This window comes from Eriocheir sinensis, chromosome 6 (genome assembly GCF_024679095.1).
Source record: "Eriocheir sinensis breed Jianghai 21 chromosome 6, ASM2467909v1, whole genome shotgun sequence".
Classification (NCBI taxonomy): domain Eukaryota; kingdom Metazoa; phylum Arthropoda; class Malacostraca; order Decapoda; family Varunidae; genus Eriocheir; species Eriocheir sinensis.
This window is the reverse complement of record NC_066514.1, coordinates 11,347,182-11,364,465: the sequence shown is the minus strand read 5'-3', so window position 1 is coordinate 11,364,465 and position 17,284 is coordinate 11,347,182. Positions and strand designations below refer to the sequence as shown.

Here is a 17,284-nt window from a genome sequence, read left to right as displayed (position 1 = left end):
TTGGAACGGGTCCAACGAAGAGTAACAAAGATGATTCCTAGGTTGAGAAATTTGTCATATGAACAAAGGCTTAAAGAAGTAAATTTATTCAGCCTATCAAAACGAAGAATGCGAGGCGATCTAATAGAAGTGTTTAAAATGTTTAAAGGATTCAGTGATATTAATGCGGAAGATTACTTTACAATTGATCGATCAAATAGAACAAGAAGAAATCACAATTTGAAGATAAGTGGTAAAAGATTCTCGTCGCACGAAGCTAAACACTTCTTCTTCAATCGAGTTGTTAATGTTTGGAACTCTCTACCCTGTGATGTCGTTGATAGTACAACAGTTACGGCCTTCAAGAATAGATTAGACAAGTGTTTTGAATCCAACCAGCAACTAAGATATTACTCATTGTCGTAGTAACGTTAAGTTCTTTAAGTTCTTTGGAATACTGGTGTCCGCTTTTATCGCCCGGTTAGTGGTAGCAGTAATGGTAGTTCTTTCCTCTTTCTTACATAAATTCCATGCAGTTTTTCCATGCTGCATGGTTCTTTTTCCTTTCCTGCCAGCTTTGGCTGGAGGGATGGGGGGGTGGGGAGGAGCCTTCGCCTTTGCTGTCCTTCATCTTCCACCTTTGATTAGATAGTTAGTGTAACTTGTCACAAACAACTTCGTAAGGACCAGCAGGTCTGCTGTTGTTTGTTCTTCCTTTGTGTTCCTTTGTGTTGTGCGAACGTGACCCGCCGCGCCCAACCTCAGTCTCTCACGAGTCACGAGTCACGGACGACAATGGAACCTCTCTCCTCACCCCCTACCAAGAAAAGGAGGCCGAACTTTTCGGAAGAGGAGCTCTTAATGCTGATAGCAGAGGTCTCCAAAAGGAAGGCACTGTTACTTGGGGCCCTTACAAACAGTGTGACGTTAAGAGCAAAGGAGGACCAAGCGTGGGAGACCGTTGCAGTAGCAGTAGGTGGCGTGGGGAGGGTTAAGAGAGAGAAGGGTGAGGTGAGAAAGAAGCTCAAGGACTTCAGGTCTGAGGTCAAGAAGAAGGCAGCCAAGATCAACAAGGAGAGGAAAAAAACAGGTAAGACACCTAATTGTGATAACTTTACAGCAGTAGCAATGGTTTAATTTACAAAGCATGGCAAACTAACAGATGTGTAGGCTCGATGCATTACTCTGCTGTAATTAGCATGCTTAAACTGCTAAGGGAACATGCATTTTGTGGGGTGGGGTGGAGAGTGGGGGTACTTGGATGGGCAGAGGAAAAATGGAGGGCACCATATTTACCTTACTGCTATTTGTTAATTGGTATTATTATCACAGAGGTCAGAATAGGATTTTGGAGTTGAAACTACTTTTTTCTGAAAGATTTCAATGTGCTTATTATAAATTGGCATTTTTTCCATTGCCAAAAAAAATCCCCCCCACCCAATGCTTTAGGTTACCTAGTTAAAGTGGGGTGCATATGCAGTGGCTGTGCGTGGCTGCGGCGCTCATGTCTGTCCCATTAGCCCTTTGAGCCTGTGGTGGGTAAGAACTCGCTACCCCGGGACACAGGGCTGGAATGGCATCCGGGATTTCCACAGTTTATCTTCCGCCGGTTTCCCCAGCTACCCATTTATCAACCAACCCGATAGGGATGGATGAACAGGTGGGTGGGTCGGCCCGCAAATTCGTAGCCAGGCGTGCTGACCACTGCACCACGGAGGGCTAGGTTAGGTTATTTTAGGTAAGATTGTTAGTTTTGGTTAGGTTAGGGGAGTCGGGATCATTTTTTCATCGAAAAAATAAAAATAAACTTTGCCTTCTCCCTTAATTAAGGTTGTTAGGTTAGGTTTGGTTAGATAGGGAGTGGGGGCAAAAATATAAAACATTGTGATGGAAAAAATGTCAAATTTATAATAAGCACATTAAAATTTATCAGGAAAAAATATTCAACCCCAAAATCCTATTCTGACCACTGCGATAAATTTACCTTTTAGTAAGCCCCCCTCCCCTTTATTGCTTACAGTATCTCACCCCATACTAGTCACTTCTGCTCTTCCTCCCATACCCTAATTCACCTCTTCAAAATTATTCTTCAACACCTCCCTTATCTCTTCATTTTAACTATATTTCACAAAAGCTAACTGATATATGAGTAAATATTTACCTAGAAAGGAGAAAGCTTAATTTATTGTTTACCGTTGATGAGTTTTCAGGCCCCGGCAATATTAGCTTGAACCACTGATAGTCTGTATTGGAGGAGTTGTTTAAAGTGCAATGGCACATGTGATAAATTCTTCCAATGTTTAATAAAGTTATTTCATCCTTGAAGGTGGTGGCTCACTGGATGTTAGTGACCAGTTGAAAGCCAGCGAAGAGGCGATGTGGTCTCTCCTTGAGCTTGAGGCCATCGATGGACTCGCTAATATTGAGGATAGCAAAGAATTGTCATCAATGGGTAAGTGTGAACAAACTATACAGATATTTTACTTTCTTCCTTCAGTTAAAAAATGGATACACAATAAACCCTATCAGTGGCTTTTCTCAGCTACTTCCCCTATTTGGGGATTAATTGAATTGCAACACCAATTTGTTGTGCCAGACAACTAAGGTCATATGGCACTATGGTCAAGGGGAATTAATGTGATCAGCTAATTAGGGTGGTTTGGTGGGGGATAGGGATCGGCTGAGGGTGTGAATGCTAAAGTAGGTGGAGGGTGTTTGTCTTTTGTAATCGTGCAACAAAGGTCTCCCAGCGTCTGTTTTTTTTATGGTAGGGGATAAACCAGGGGGATACTGATGATTTGACTGTTTGAAGTTTATTGGTGGTAAGGCTTGTCTAGGAGGACTGCCACTTATTCAATAAAAAGGAATTAGTCTGTAGCTGGGACATGAGAGTAACGGGTACGAATGGATGGGGACAGTGTAGCTGCACATGCCAGAGAGTCGGCTTGTTCATTGCCAGGGATGCCGACATGGCTTGGTACCCAGCAGAAGTAGACTGATTTCTATCGGGTTGCTAGGCGGAAAAGCCAGTCTAGGATTTCGTGAACTATGGGGTGTGTGCAAGTGGTTGATTGTAGGAGGAAAAGGGAGTTCGTTATATCGAGCTTGCACTGAGTGTGTGTGTGTGTGTGTGTGTGTGTGTGTGTGTGTGTGTGTGTGTGTGTGTGCATATATATATATATATATATATATATATATATATATATATATATATATATATATATATATATATATATATATATATATATATATATATACTGTATATTTTTTTGTACATTTTATTTTTGTTACAGCTTCAGCAACCATCGAGAATGAAGAGCCAGCACCTCCCAGAACAACTAGTGTGGCAGCATGTAAACCTCCGACGCCTCATCCCCTTGCAGGAACCTCCCCCAAGAGGGTGGCCATGGCTGAGTTGTATCCAGTATCTAGGGATCCAAACATTTTCCTGAAGCCTGCTACTGGTCCTTCAGCCATCCAAGAAGTGACAGTTACATCTGTGTCCCAAGACACAGCTCATGTTCCTAATGAACATGATTACCACAGGGAGGAGCCGAACTCTTCAAACAGCACTCCGAGACGAGGCCAGTCCAGTAGCCGTGGATCAACCCGTGGCCATGAGGAGACGGCAAGCCTCCAAAGAGTTATTAATGTACAAAATATTACACAAGAGATGCTGGATAGACACCTTACAAGAATAGGTGACAACCTTACCAGAATAGGTGACCTACTAGAAATAATAGTCCAAGGCCTGACAGGCTAGAAACTGCTATCCTGGGGCACAGACATTAGCTTTGTTACCTTTCTTATTAAAGTCAGTAGCTATTTTAGATCTTAAAAGTGCAATATATAGTCACACAATGCTGTGATAAGGTAAAGGTAAAGGGGGGGCATACGCAGCGACTGCATGTAGCTGCAGCACTCTTCTCCGTCCCATTAGTTTTGTTACTTTTCTTATTTTGTCAGTATTTTAGATCTTAAAAGTGGAATATGAAGTATCACAATGCTGTGATAAGGTAGAGGTAAAGGGGGGACATACGCAGCGACTGCATGTAGCTGCAGCACTCTTCTCCGTCCCATTAGTTTTGTTACTTTTCTTATTTTGTCAGTATTTTAGATCTTAAAAGTGGAATATGAAGTATCATAATGCTGTGATAAGGTAGAGGTAAAGGGGGGGCATACGCAGTGACAGCATGGCTGCAGGACTCATCTCCGTCCCACTGCATCACAGAGGCGCTGCTCTACTGTGATAAGAGTAAATATATTTATGATACAAATGAATGTGATATATATAAAAGCTTCTAGTTCAAATGCTATACTTGAAAGTTTATTTTCTTGTTACTCTACGGGTAATTATTTTGAGGGAAGAGAGAAATAAATATTTAAAAAAATCTGTATATTTAGCATTACAATGTAAGTAACAAAATATCAAAACAGTGTTCAGGATCTGTTATTAAATGAGATCATATGTATGTCACCTGCTATGTAACATAAAAGTACAAATAGAATTACCTCTTCAAATGAGATATTTATTTCAACTACTATATGCGCCATAATAGTAACTTAAAGATATACCTATGAGTAAGTCCCATGAAAGGAAAAAAGATTAGCCTAAGCAGTAATTAACTTATATCACTTAGTCACTGAACTGTCTACATTTAGGTGGAAAAGCCCTCAACAATTTCCCTCCTCACATCTTGCCCTGTGGGGTTGTGATCACCATGTATGATGTCATTGTCATTATTCATACCATCATCATTCCCAACTGGTGCGATCATTGGAATTCATCTTCGTATGCACCTATTGTGGAGCCACATGCACGTAGCAGCTATTTTAGCACACTTCTTGGGGTCGTACTGCAGCGATCCACCTGAACGGTGAAGGCAGCGAAAGCGAGACTTCAGGACACCAAAGGTTTGTTCAATGATGACCCTTGTAGTTTTGTGGCTCCTGTTGTACTGCCGCTCACCTTCAGTTGTTATAGTAGGATATCAATGTATTATTATTATTTAATATCACCACGAATTAGGCATACAACTGTCAATGGAAAAACCCACGACAGATAGATCACGCCACCTTATAGGAATGTCGTCCGTCAGTGTTTACCGTCTCAGTTTTGTATACTTCGCACTCTGATGGTGCGTGGAGGTCACCTTGACATACGTGACCAATTGTAACAATTATTTTCCAACCTGTAACTCGCCACTCCTTCACGAGAGTCCGACTGACACACAACGACAGTCGCTCTCGCTCCGTCGCTTCTTGTACATAAAGGCTACGAATATAATTCGCCTTAAGGAAGCTGAAGTCTTAATCAACACCCTTTAAACGCCCCCCGACAAGCCCGTTACACAGTCATGGGGTCATGGAAGGGTGTCAGCAGGTATGGTTCAAGAGGATATCCACTGTCTCCTAACAGATGAAAATCTCTGAAGGTCCCAGCCTCAAATCTGTCTCTTAAAGGGCAATTCCTCCAAATGAAGCCATCGTTTGTGGCACCAGGATACTTGACACAGAAGCTGGCAATCAGCATCTCAGCATTGCAAATGACTTGCACATTCAGAGAATGGAAACTCTTTCTATTTACATAAATATGTTCATTTTCAATAGGTGCTATAATAGGTATGTGCGTGCAATCTATGGCACCAATTACTCTGGGGAAACCACCTATGAAACTAAATGCGGCTGCTGTTCTGTTCACATCATAGATATTGGTTGGCATTTTAATTTCCATTTTAGCCTTCTCATATAGGATGTTGGTCACACTAGAAATTATTCGACTCACACTTGGTTGAGTGAGTCCTGTGGTATCAGCGATAACATTTTGAAAAGTGCCACTTGCAAGAAAACGCAGAGTTACAAGCACCTGCGTGTGAGTGGGTATAGCATGAGCCCGTTTTGTTGCCCGTGATAACAGTGGAGACAGCTCGTCGCAGAGTCTGAGAATCTCATGCCGAGGCATCCTATAGTGCCTCAGAAGGTGCTCGTCGCTCACTTGAAAAGGGTCAAGTGGATCTCTGTATCTCCTCTCACGCCTCAGATTTCGTTCAAAGAGCTGCCAGAAGTTCCATGGCTGTGGGGTAGACACAGAAGCAGTCACCGGTCAGCGCACCACTGGAAAGGTGAAATAAAACCACCTGATAATGGATAACATAAACACTTGCATTTCTTTCGACAGGAGTAACAATTACAGATATATTTTATTAAACGACTAATTAGGGAGGGATTGAGGGGCGCGCAGCCCTCCGATAGGTTGGGGGATCGAGGTGTGGCAAAGCCCCACCTGATAGGTTGCTGTCACTCATATGGCTTTCCCCCCCAAAAAAAAAAAAACATTTCCCCCCCAAACTTGTAGGCTTTAGGAAGGGAAATATGAGGAAAATGGTGTGGTGCGCATAAACTGCATATTTACCCAATCTTCAATTGTGATGCTGTCCATAAGGTATTAGTGCATAGGAACATGGCAACATACCTATCTACTTGTTCCTTACATCTCCACATAAAAAAATGGCATTATTGTAAGAGGCAGTGGGAGGCCCCCTTACAAGTTTTCACCAAACTTCCTAGTTACTGTATTACTAAACATCTTACTGGTAGTTCATTCACTTCTTACAACTGTATAACTAGTATAACTACGTAAAACATCGTTTATATGCATTTCATACCTGTATGAAGGCTGTATATGTTCCACTTGTAGCAGCGAAGGCGTGCAGGGAGAGGAGGCCGTAACTCACTTAGGGCGGCCCACACCCGCCTTAACATGCGGCGCCGTAACTCTCCTCAAAATGGCCGCGCCAGTGTTTTGAGTATACCAGCGGAAACGCTACGGCCGGACTTACGGCGCCTTAAGCAGATACGGCGCCGTAACTTCGTTTCAGAATCCGCCCCCAGGTGGCCCAAGTCGCCCCGCGCGGCCCCAGGTCCCGCCGGAGCAATGCGAGGAACGTGACCACCCGGCCTCCCACTTAAAGGTTCACTTCCATTACAGTGCACAATGCCGCGGACTCCCACTCTTATGATGCCCCGGAAATTGGCTTCCGTGCAGAGGTGGGCTAATGCGCTGTTTGAGATTTCTTATTTATGCCCATTTTCATTACTGGGGTCTGGAAAGGTTAAGGTAAGGTAGAATAATGGAAGCCTATTTTGGAAGAAGGCTTGTCCTTGGGAATGGTCTGCTACCAAGATATTTCTGAGTAGCTGAAGCAGGTAAAGAAAAATAATAAGTAGCACTACCCTACTTTCATTACTGTATAAGGGCTGGAAAGGTTAAAGTATGGTCACGGGTATATATTTTGGAGGAAGTTTCGTCTTTAGGGAAAGATCTAATACGAAGATATTTCAGAGATTGGCTGAGAGAGGAAAAAAAAGTACCCCAATATGACTTAGGGCAATACTGGCTCATTATTTGCTTTAGGAAGTTAACAAAAAAGTAATGAAATGAATATATAGTTAATTATTCTCGTAATGGTGGTAGTGGTCTGAGAGAGAGAGAGAGAGAGAGAGAGAGAGAGAGAGAGAGAGAGAGAGAGAATATGGGCATTTGAAATATAAATATCGTCTAAACTACCACCCGGAACATCAAACTACCCCTGGAGATGCCCAAAACTCTTACGAAAACCGTGTCAAATATCTATGGTTGGGCGTCTAAATGTTTATGAATATGCCCTCAGAATCCCTCCCGTTACCCTCAGCCTCTCACAAACCTTTCCCGTGTTGTACTTCTCTCTGCTCTCTGGTGTTGTTTTGCCGCCAAAGTGTTATAATATTGATGGCTGCAGGACTCTCCTCTCTCCTGCACTGCCTCGGTACATGACTTGCTACTCTCGCTGATCTTTATTGCAGCGAGTCTTTTTACTACCTCGTCCTTTACAATGGAAACCTCCCGAACAAACGGACGTCCTTTCATTTTATTTCCTATCGCTATTTCAAGTTCTATATCGAAAGAGGAGTGTCAGAGGCGTGGTGCAACTAAGCCTTGTCAAACGATCACTATATGGACAAAACTACCCATGGAAATACTATATAGCACAGCCTCCACGAAAGTCTAACCAAACGTGGGTGTCTAAAAAATAGCCCGTATTCTCAGACGTATCAGCTCCTCTGTTCTCCTGTTTGAAAAGCCTCTCGTAGAAGCTGCTGGAGTTTTATGGACCGTTTTTTTATCCCATTGATAGTTTTACCGGTCTTCTGCACCTTGAACGGGGATATGACCTATGGAAACCCAGTTAATTTTCCCTGGGACCTTGGATAATAGTCGTTATGAGAGCCCGATACCTTCAAAACATGGACCTGAGTACCGAAATGTTTTAGAGTACGATCTGTAGTATCAGTAAAAGCTGCGACACAAAACATTACAGTATCTACAAAGGTGTGAACGAACTTTTGATGAGACTAACGGGAGATAAGATTATTTGAAACTTGAATGCGACAGAAAAAATAGAGACAAGAATGAAGCCGCCATCCCGTACAGCAATTGCAACAAGCAGTGCATCCCCAAGTCCACTGATGTCCTGTCTTGTAAATGAGGGCAGCACCAGAGCCATACAACAGGAGAGTCTCGCCAACTTCATCACAGGCGCCATGTTGATACCGAAAGAGCCGCGCGAAATTCAAACTGATGCTGATACAAAATATTTTGTTGTGCTTTAAACTGTCTGTGCTTTAAACTGGCTGAAGGAAAAGTGAATGAACGAATGAATGAGTGAATGGGAAAATGGGTGATTAAAAAAAATTGGTAGACTCATGTACGTGTATGTGTTCTAACGTACAAGAATATCTAACTGTTGGCAGAATGGGAGGCGAGGCGCAGACCGAAGCACACGATACAAAACTACATTAACGAACACCCACGAGTCTGCTACAGCACTAAAGGAACGTCGAGAGAGAGAGAGAGAGAGAGAGAGAGAGAGAGAGAGAGAGAGAGAGAGAGAGAGAGAGAGAGAGAGAGAGAGAGCCCGGGCAGTCCCATTACCTGAGGCCGCCTACTCCTCGCTGCCGGGTAAGTGGCCCAGGCGAGTATAGGAAGTACCTATACTCGCCTCAGCACGCTCCCTTCTCACCCTTTCTGCCTTAGACGTGTTATTCATGGGGTCGGTCTGCCCCTACCACCTACCTACTACTACCTACCTAACTACTTACCTACCCACCTATCTCTCTACTTACCTACCTACCTTTATGCTGGGAGTTTGGAGGCGAGCATCATGGAGTACGGGAACAGACATAGGTTGAAGACACTATAAGGATGCATAACGTCCTACGATAGAGTATACAGAGCGTGTTTTAAGCAAGTATATCCGAATAGCGGGGCAGAATAAGAACAAAATTAGTTCACACCATATTGTCTTCAGTTGGTATGTGGCAAAAGGGAACTAACAGTCGGAGGCAGAGGCGAAGAGGAAGTAGAAGAGGCACTTAAACCATCAGTCCGCATGTATATAGCCTAATAGCAGATGAAAATAAAGACAACATCTGTTCTCATCGTGTACAGGTAGCAAGACAGAGATGACATTTGGCGGAAGAGGCTGGATCATGAAATAAGGCACTTAAACCACCATTCCGTAATACCTAATCACAATAAAGGCAGATTATATTCTTACTTATGCTTCCGTGTGGAGGCAAGAGGAAGCTTACGGTTGGAGGAAGAGTATGGGTCATGGAGGAAGGCGAAGAGGGGAGAGGGGTCACTTTGAACCACCATCCCGTAATACCTAATCAGAATAAAGGCAGATTATATTCTTGCTTTATGCTTCCGTGTGTACAGGAGGCAAGAGGAAGCTTACAGTTGGAAGAAGAGGCTGGGTCATGGAGGAAGGCGAAGAGAGGAGAGAAAGGGCACTTAAACCCCCATCCCGTAGTACCTAATCAGAATAAAGGCAGATTATATTCTTACTTATGCATCCGTGTGGAGGCGAGAGGGAGCTTACAGTTGGAGGAAGAGTCTGGGTCATGGAGGAAGGCGAAGGGAGGTACAGAAGGAGCACTTAAACCCCCATCCCGTAATATCTAATCAGTATAGAAGTAAAGTTTTCCTGGGTTGCCATTGTGTTATTTTCTTGCCCAATTGTTATCAGTTCTACGCACCATATGACCTTCCCAAGTCTGTGTTATGTCGTATTCATTGAGTTGGCTTCTTTCGGTACTTGCGACAGCGTGAGCGAGTCGCACGAGGTCAGAGACAGCCACACCTCAGGGCGCGGGGCAGCGGAGCACCGCTCGCCTGCCCGTCACCCGTCTTCTCTCCTCTTCTCCGCGTTGTTCGCCCGTTTTATTTGCTTGTAGTTCGTCCGGAAGGGTGTGGGTTCCGGTTGATGACTGCTAATGAAAGTCATCATTTGCTGATTCTAGTGTCAGTTCATCACAGCTTCCCACGGCCAAAAGCACGACGTGTTGTTAAACATCCTGTTGTCTGACGCCGACCGGGTGTCTCCACACGTATAATCATACATTCACATGTACATTATATTATACACATTACATCGCTCGGTTCCCTAAAAGTCGCGACCTCGCGACTCACCCCACCTTTACAAATTGCCGTACCTACCCATGTTACAGTCGCCCAAAGTGTACTATCTAAGCGTGGTCTTGTTACAGTTGCTTTAAAGATTATCACAGAAGTCAGAGCCCGCCTAACGATACAACATAGGGAAATGCCAATGGTAATAATCATGGAAGTAACAAGAAATGGGTAATGTACATGCAGGTTGAGGTAAATAGGGCTAGAGTCGTGGACAAGGAAGTTGAGTACTATTCCGAAAAAACAAAATAACAGCTCGAAAAACTATTTACATGATACATCCTAGAAACATTAAATTGACTAAACTGTCATTGGGATACATGGTAATGGAGCTATTTGGAATAGTAAAAAGAAAAAGGAACAATCCTTGAAGAAGATCTGCTTCACACTGAACCTTCGAGTCACACCTGGACACAAAACTGTCACAGAGAAACACTCATCCGTTGCGTGACAATAAATTGCCAGTGTCGTTACCCTCGGCACGCCTTCGAGACGGGTGGGGTTTACAACAATAGATAAGGTTGTGTGAAAATAGGTAATGTTATCCGTAGAGTCTCCCAGTAGATACAATGTGACAACAAGGACAAGTCTGGAGAACCTTAGAAACATCGGCAGTCAGCACCACTAACTCCTAATACTCCGTTTTTCAGGTCTACAGTACTATAAAAGAAAATCCTGTCACCAAGTTGTGAAATCACTGTTGTAACAAATCTCACTGAAATATATAATTCCAGCATAATTGATTAAAGTAATTCCAGCATTAATAAACATCAAATGAAAAAGACAAATTTCCACCTATTCCCCGATCGTAACGAACGTGGATGACTGACATCTGTGACGCCAAAAATAATTCCCGTAACGGGTAACAGTGGTATGTCAAGTAAGGGTAAGTAAGACTTGTCTGCTTACTTCCAAAGCTTACAGATATTCACATGCTGGTTACAATAAAAGTTAGGGACAGCATCTGCTCAAATTTAGTTAAGTCTGTCACTGCAGAGAAATAAGTCTGTTTTAAGCAGAAGCACATGAGGTTCAAGGTTAAATTGTACCTATCCCTATGTTAGTCTACACCATCGGTCATTACGGCTCCAATTAAATTAAGAAGACTGACTGCCTTGCATCAACTCAGCAGTAAAAGAAAATAGTGGGTTAGAGTGAAAAGTATTACTCAAGGACTCCCCTCTCGCATGAAAAAGATGCAGGCAAAAACTCAGGAACCAAATATAAATTACTAAATGCGAGGATGCAGGTTATAGTCGTTTGGTGGAAAGATAGACAAAGCAGCGTCAGGCTGAACCTCAAGCTGGCGCTAGTCTTTGGAGACGATCACTATGCACATTCTGTGTATTAAAAAAAATAGATCGTAAAGCTCAAATTTCCGTCCACCTATTTATCTGACTATTTCTGCCTAAACCACGGGTAAAAGAACACACCAAGGATATTTTTTTTTTGATTACCGCTGGTGACACCCAAAATGGTTTAGGTCAGAGGGTCGAAGGCCCCCCTCCCCGACGGCAAAAGAAGCTTCAAAAAGGACCCAAAATTACTTTAAGTGCCATAAAAGTTGGCTGATAAAACCGTGTAGGTTGCCAGTGGGGCTGTAGTCAAGGGATACTGCACTCCTTCGAGGAGGAACTTAAAGGACAATCATGTACACAAGGAACTCTAGTAATAATCCAGCATTAGCTACAGAAATGGTTTCTCCATCTGTCCAGTTTCCTTGTTTAAAACACGAGATCAAATCAGTAGATAGCCCATAGGTGTCCACTGGCCTGTTAAAAAGGCCACTCGTTTGCACAGTGTCCACAAGAAAATTTACACCCTTTACGAGGCTGTGTTGCCCATCTTACCCAAATGTTTCAAGAAAGAGTGACCGAAACGCATCATAATCCTTCCGTCCTGTGAACGCGCTCCTGTTTATGAGGGTCAATCCCGTTCACGGGATTGACCTTCGAGTGGCTGAGAGATATTTTATCTCCCGGATTTAACACGAATGAAATGTCCATGACAATCTCACTTTGAAACAAGAAGTCCCTGGACGAATAATCTGCCTCCCCTGCTACCCTGCGAAAGGCCTAACTGCTGTTGCTGTTAGCGGGTGATTAGGGACAGAAGCCATTGTGGGATTAGTAAGGTAAATAAATACCATAGCTGGGCACGATAACAGAAAACCTTATTCCCGATAACCGATAACTGATAATGAAAAACCTTATCGGTGATAACCGATGTTCGTTAACTGGAGACACAAATATAGGCGATAACCGATAGCCGATATAAATCTACAATTCCGATACTAGCTAGCGATAAGTCCGATAGGCTAAAACGATACTATATTGATATTTCATAAAAAAAAAAAACATAGATGAATTCAAATTTTCATTATCTGTATTTTAGAAAACTTATAAAACCTGAAAACCACACGTTGACACGTACATATGGACGGTAATACTAGAAAAGCCTGAACCGGTGTTGTGTTATTTGGCGTCCCCACCGTCAAAAGCTGGCGCTTTTGTTTACAAACACTGGTCTCTCGTGAACTGCGCATGCTCAGACCAGCAAGCGTATACCTATACAGTCTCACAAAGCTTTTTAACCGTAATTAAGAGTTGCTGGAAGGCTGAATCAGATAATATACAGTACCACTACCACCATCCTCGCTGTTTCTAGAACGACACTGTACGAGTTGTATTTATATGTGCAGAGTGTCGTTCTAGAAAATGTAAAGATGGTGGTACTGTATGTCTGATTCAGCCTTCCAGCAACTCTTAATGTGTTAAAAAGCTTTGTGAAACTACGCTTACTGGTCTGAACATGTTCAGTTCACGAGAGACCAATGTTTGTAAACAAAGCGCCAGCTTTGACGATGGGACATCAAATAACACAACACCGGGTGCCTTCAATACCATGGCATGGTCACAAACGAATATGGAATATCAAATTTGAGGCAGTGAATAATCATTTTGGGGGCAAAGTTAAATGATTTTACTCTTTGATGTATTGATTTTTGAGTCTAACATAAAAAAAACCTAGTGATTTAATGTTGATGATCTAAGTATGAAATCTCTTCACCGAAGATATTTCATACCCCAAAGTTTTTTCATACAACACCGGGCGCCCGGTCCACGCATGCGCAGTAGGGAGGAAACAACGTTTTTTTTTCTAAGAGGCGGAAAAAAGTAGCGATTATCGCTTGTTTGGTTACAAAAGTAACTCAAGGCTGGAGGCTGCAGAACGCTTAGCCTCAGACCTTACTATTATTTCCGATTGGGGCAAGAAGAACCTGGTGTCCTTCAACGCCTCAAAAACACAGTTTCTCCACCTATCCACTCGACACAATCCTCCAAACAACTATCCTCTATTCTTTGACAACACCCAGCTATCACCTTCCTCAACACTAAACATCCTCGGTCTATCCTTAACTCAAAATCTCAACTGGAAACTTCATATCTCATCTCTTACTAAATCAGCTTCCTCGAGGCTGGGCGTTCTGTACCGTTTCCGCCAGTTCTTCTCCCCTGCACAGTTGCTGTCCATATACAGGGGCCTTGTCCGCCCTCGTATGGAGTATGCATCTCATGTGTGGGGGGGCTCCACTCACACAGCTCTTCTGGACAGAGTGGAGGCTAAGGCTCTTCGTCTCATCAGCTCTCCTCCTCATATTGATAGTCTTCTACCTCTTAAATTCCGCCGCAATGTTGCCTCTCTTTCTATCTTCTATCGATATTTCCACGCTGACTGCTCTTCTGAACTTGCTAACTGCATGCCTCCCCCCCTCCCGCGGCCCCGCTGCACTCGACTTTCTACTCATGCTCATCCCTATACTGTCCAAACCCCTTATGCAAGAGTTAACCAGCATCTTCACTCTTTCATCCCTCACGCTGGTAAACTCTGGAACAATCTTCCTTCATCTGTATTTCCTCCTGCCTACGACTTGAACTCTTTCAAGATGAGGGTATCAGGACACCTCTCCTCCCGTATTTGATCTTCCTTTCGGCCTCCTCTTTTGTTTCTTTTTTAGGAGCAGCGAGTAGCGGGCTTTTTTTAATTATTGTTTTCTTTTTTTGTGTGCCCTTGAGCTGCCTCCTTTGTTGTAAAAAAAAAAAATATATATATATATATATATATATATATATATATATATATATATATATATATATATATATATATATATATATATATATATATATATATATATATATATTTAAATAAGTAGCGGATGGCCGATAACCCGATTTTATTATCAGCGATAAAGTATCGCGATAACTTATCGCGATAACGCCCAGCTATGGACTAAATACCTCTGGGTTGCTCATGCAGCGTAGAAGGAGGAGCAAGCACCCTTTGAAGACTGCTACCACTCCTTTCATGACAGTTACCGTTATCCGTGACGGCACTGTCATTTCTCTCTACCCACCCCTCATAGTCCTCGGTGAGAGCTTGTAACCTCGGGTCAGGTTTATCTGCCATTAAAAAGAGTTACTAGTAAAATGAGGAGTAAAAAGGTAAAAGAAAAAAAATTATCGCTGGAAATATAATTAAAGTAATAATCATTCACCGCTAAGTATGTGCTCACTCCTCCCCGATGCTTTTAAAATGCATAATAAAAGAGGAAAAAGAATAATGAGTGAGGCTTAGCAAAACAAAACTTCTCCACTGTGCAATAAAACACACACAAGAAAGGAGAAAAGAAAATGAATGATTATACAGAAAATGCGTAACAATGTTACTCAAGAAAAATATTAAACATCCACACGCCAGAAAAATCAACAGCTGAAAAATCTAATAGATTAGATACGACCCCACACGCCTAAACACGTGAACATAATAATAGTAATTCACCTGAAATCATGTTACAAGTGGTTTAATTACGGAAACCGTATCATTATATAGTGTCAGCTAAAATGTGTTACCACATCTGATCCTGTTCCAGGACCAAGTTTTGCCACATCTGATCCTGTTCCAAGACCAAGTTTTGCCACATCTGATCCTCTTCCCCAACCAAATGCTGCCACATCAACAATCACTTGGTGTGATCTTAAAAATTACAGGTAGGTTATATGGGAGAGAGAGAGAGAGAGAGAGAGAGAGAGAGAGAGAGAACTACGTGTATGAGACAGAACTTCTTGTTTTTTTATAATAGTGAATAGTTGAAGGACAAGTAGTTACTATTAGAAATGGAGAAATGTGTATTCGGTATAGAGGAATAGGTAGATTGTTAGCCTTTTTGTTAGCTGTTTTTAACTGTTTTTGTTTTAAGTGTTAAGTGTTAATGTTTAAGGCGCGAACTGCTATCTCACGTCAGGTCCGGTGTACCGTTGCCTGCCTTCACAAGTTGATTGTAGTAGGTGAGATAACACAATAGCCTTTCAGTTGGCCGAGCGGTAGCCGTTATAAGTTCACTTTAGTTCACTTTAGTTCTCTCTCTCACAGGGCAATACCAATACAAAATGTAATATTAACTATATTAACAGTTGTACATAAAGTTTACAGTTTACGTGAGCGAGTCGCACGCACAGCAGAGCCAGCTACACCAAGGTGCCCGGGGCTGCCCGCTGTATTCTCTCGGCTTCTCCCCGTCTTCCCGTTGTTCGCTCGTTTTATTTGCTTGTTAGTTCGTCCGGAAGGGTGTGGGTTCCGGTTGATGACTGTTGATGAAAGTCATCATTTGCTGATCATAGTGTCAGTTCATCACATCTTCCCACGGCCATCAGGTCTGACGTGTTCCATAACATCCTGGCAAAGGCACTGAGCTTGTGCTTAGACACACAGTCACACACTCACATGTACATTATATTATACACATTACAACATATCATTAACCTGTTCATCTACAATCTGCCTTTGACTGTGTGAAAGTCTGTATGCAGGAATATACACCGCTTTGGAGTCGGGTTTAACCCTAATCTTGTGTTCTGTCGTATCAGTCGCACCTAAAGGCTCACCGGGCAGGGCAATGAGATCACGATACTGATGTGAAAGCTTCAGAAGCGGGCCCTTAAGCTCGGGATAATCGACCACTTTGACTAAAGAATCGACAGATGAGGCCTGACAAGATGTGTCGCCGGCGGCGGGTTGACCCACCGCTCCGACACAAGGCCGCTTTAACTCTAAAGGTTCTGTCGACACCTGTCCGTCGAACGCTAATGCGCGACCCAAAAAGACTCCATTTTTTAATTTAACCGGACCGCCAGTGGCATTAACCACTAAAGCTACGGTCCTACTTCCCTCGCGTACCGTGTTAATAAGGGTGGACTCTATCGCTAGCGTGTTCACGCGACTAGGCCCTTCTAGGCAGATGTCACAACCTACGGTGGCGTTAGGGACTGACACGGGGACGTGCATTGTGGTTCGTTGAGGGATTTCGTGATTCCCCACGACTATCGCACTGACATTTTTCCATCCCCTGCAAACATCAGGGGCTGTTGGTGGTTTATCATGAAGTGAGGTGGTGCCCGCGCCATGCACCGGCACCGTGAAAAGAGTCGGAACGGTATGCACTACTGACTCAGGAGAAACATTTTCCCGATCCTTGCTGGGTATTTCCTTTCTTTCCCAGGGAGACGCGAGGCGCACAGGTTGATCCATGGCCTTGAAAGATTTCCCTTGAAACCTTACTGTATTACTATCTGGAAGTATTACCATGCGGTTAGACCTCAGCGACGACAACCCAAGAAGACCGTCAGACAGCAGTGAAAAGTTTGACGTCACGTAAAAATCCAAACGCTTGACAGGGGTGTTTCGTCCTAAACTCACTGGCAAACTCACCACCCCAAGGATGTTAAGCCTGTCGGC

At 43.1% G+C, this 17,284-nt stretch overlaps 1 pseudogene; it reads right to left on the bottom strand.

Moving 5' to 3' along the window:
• Nucleotides 1-2,313: 2,313 nt before the first annotated feature.
• Nucleotides 2,314-5,802, bottom strand: LOC126987004 (putative nuclease HARBI1; annotated as a pseudogene).
• Nucleotides 5,803-17,284: the final 11,482 nt, after the last annotated feature.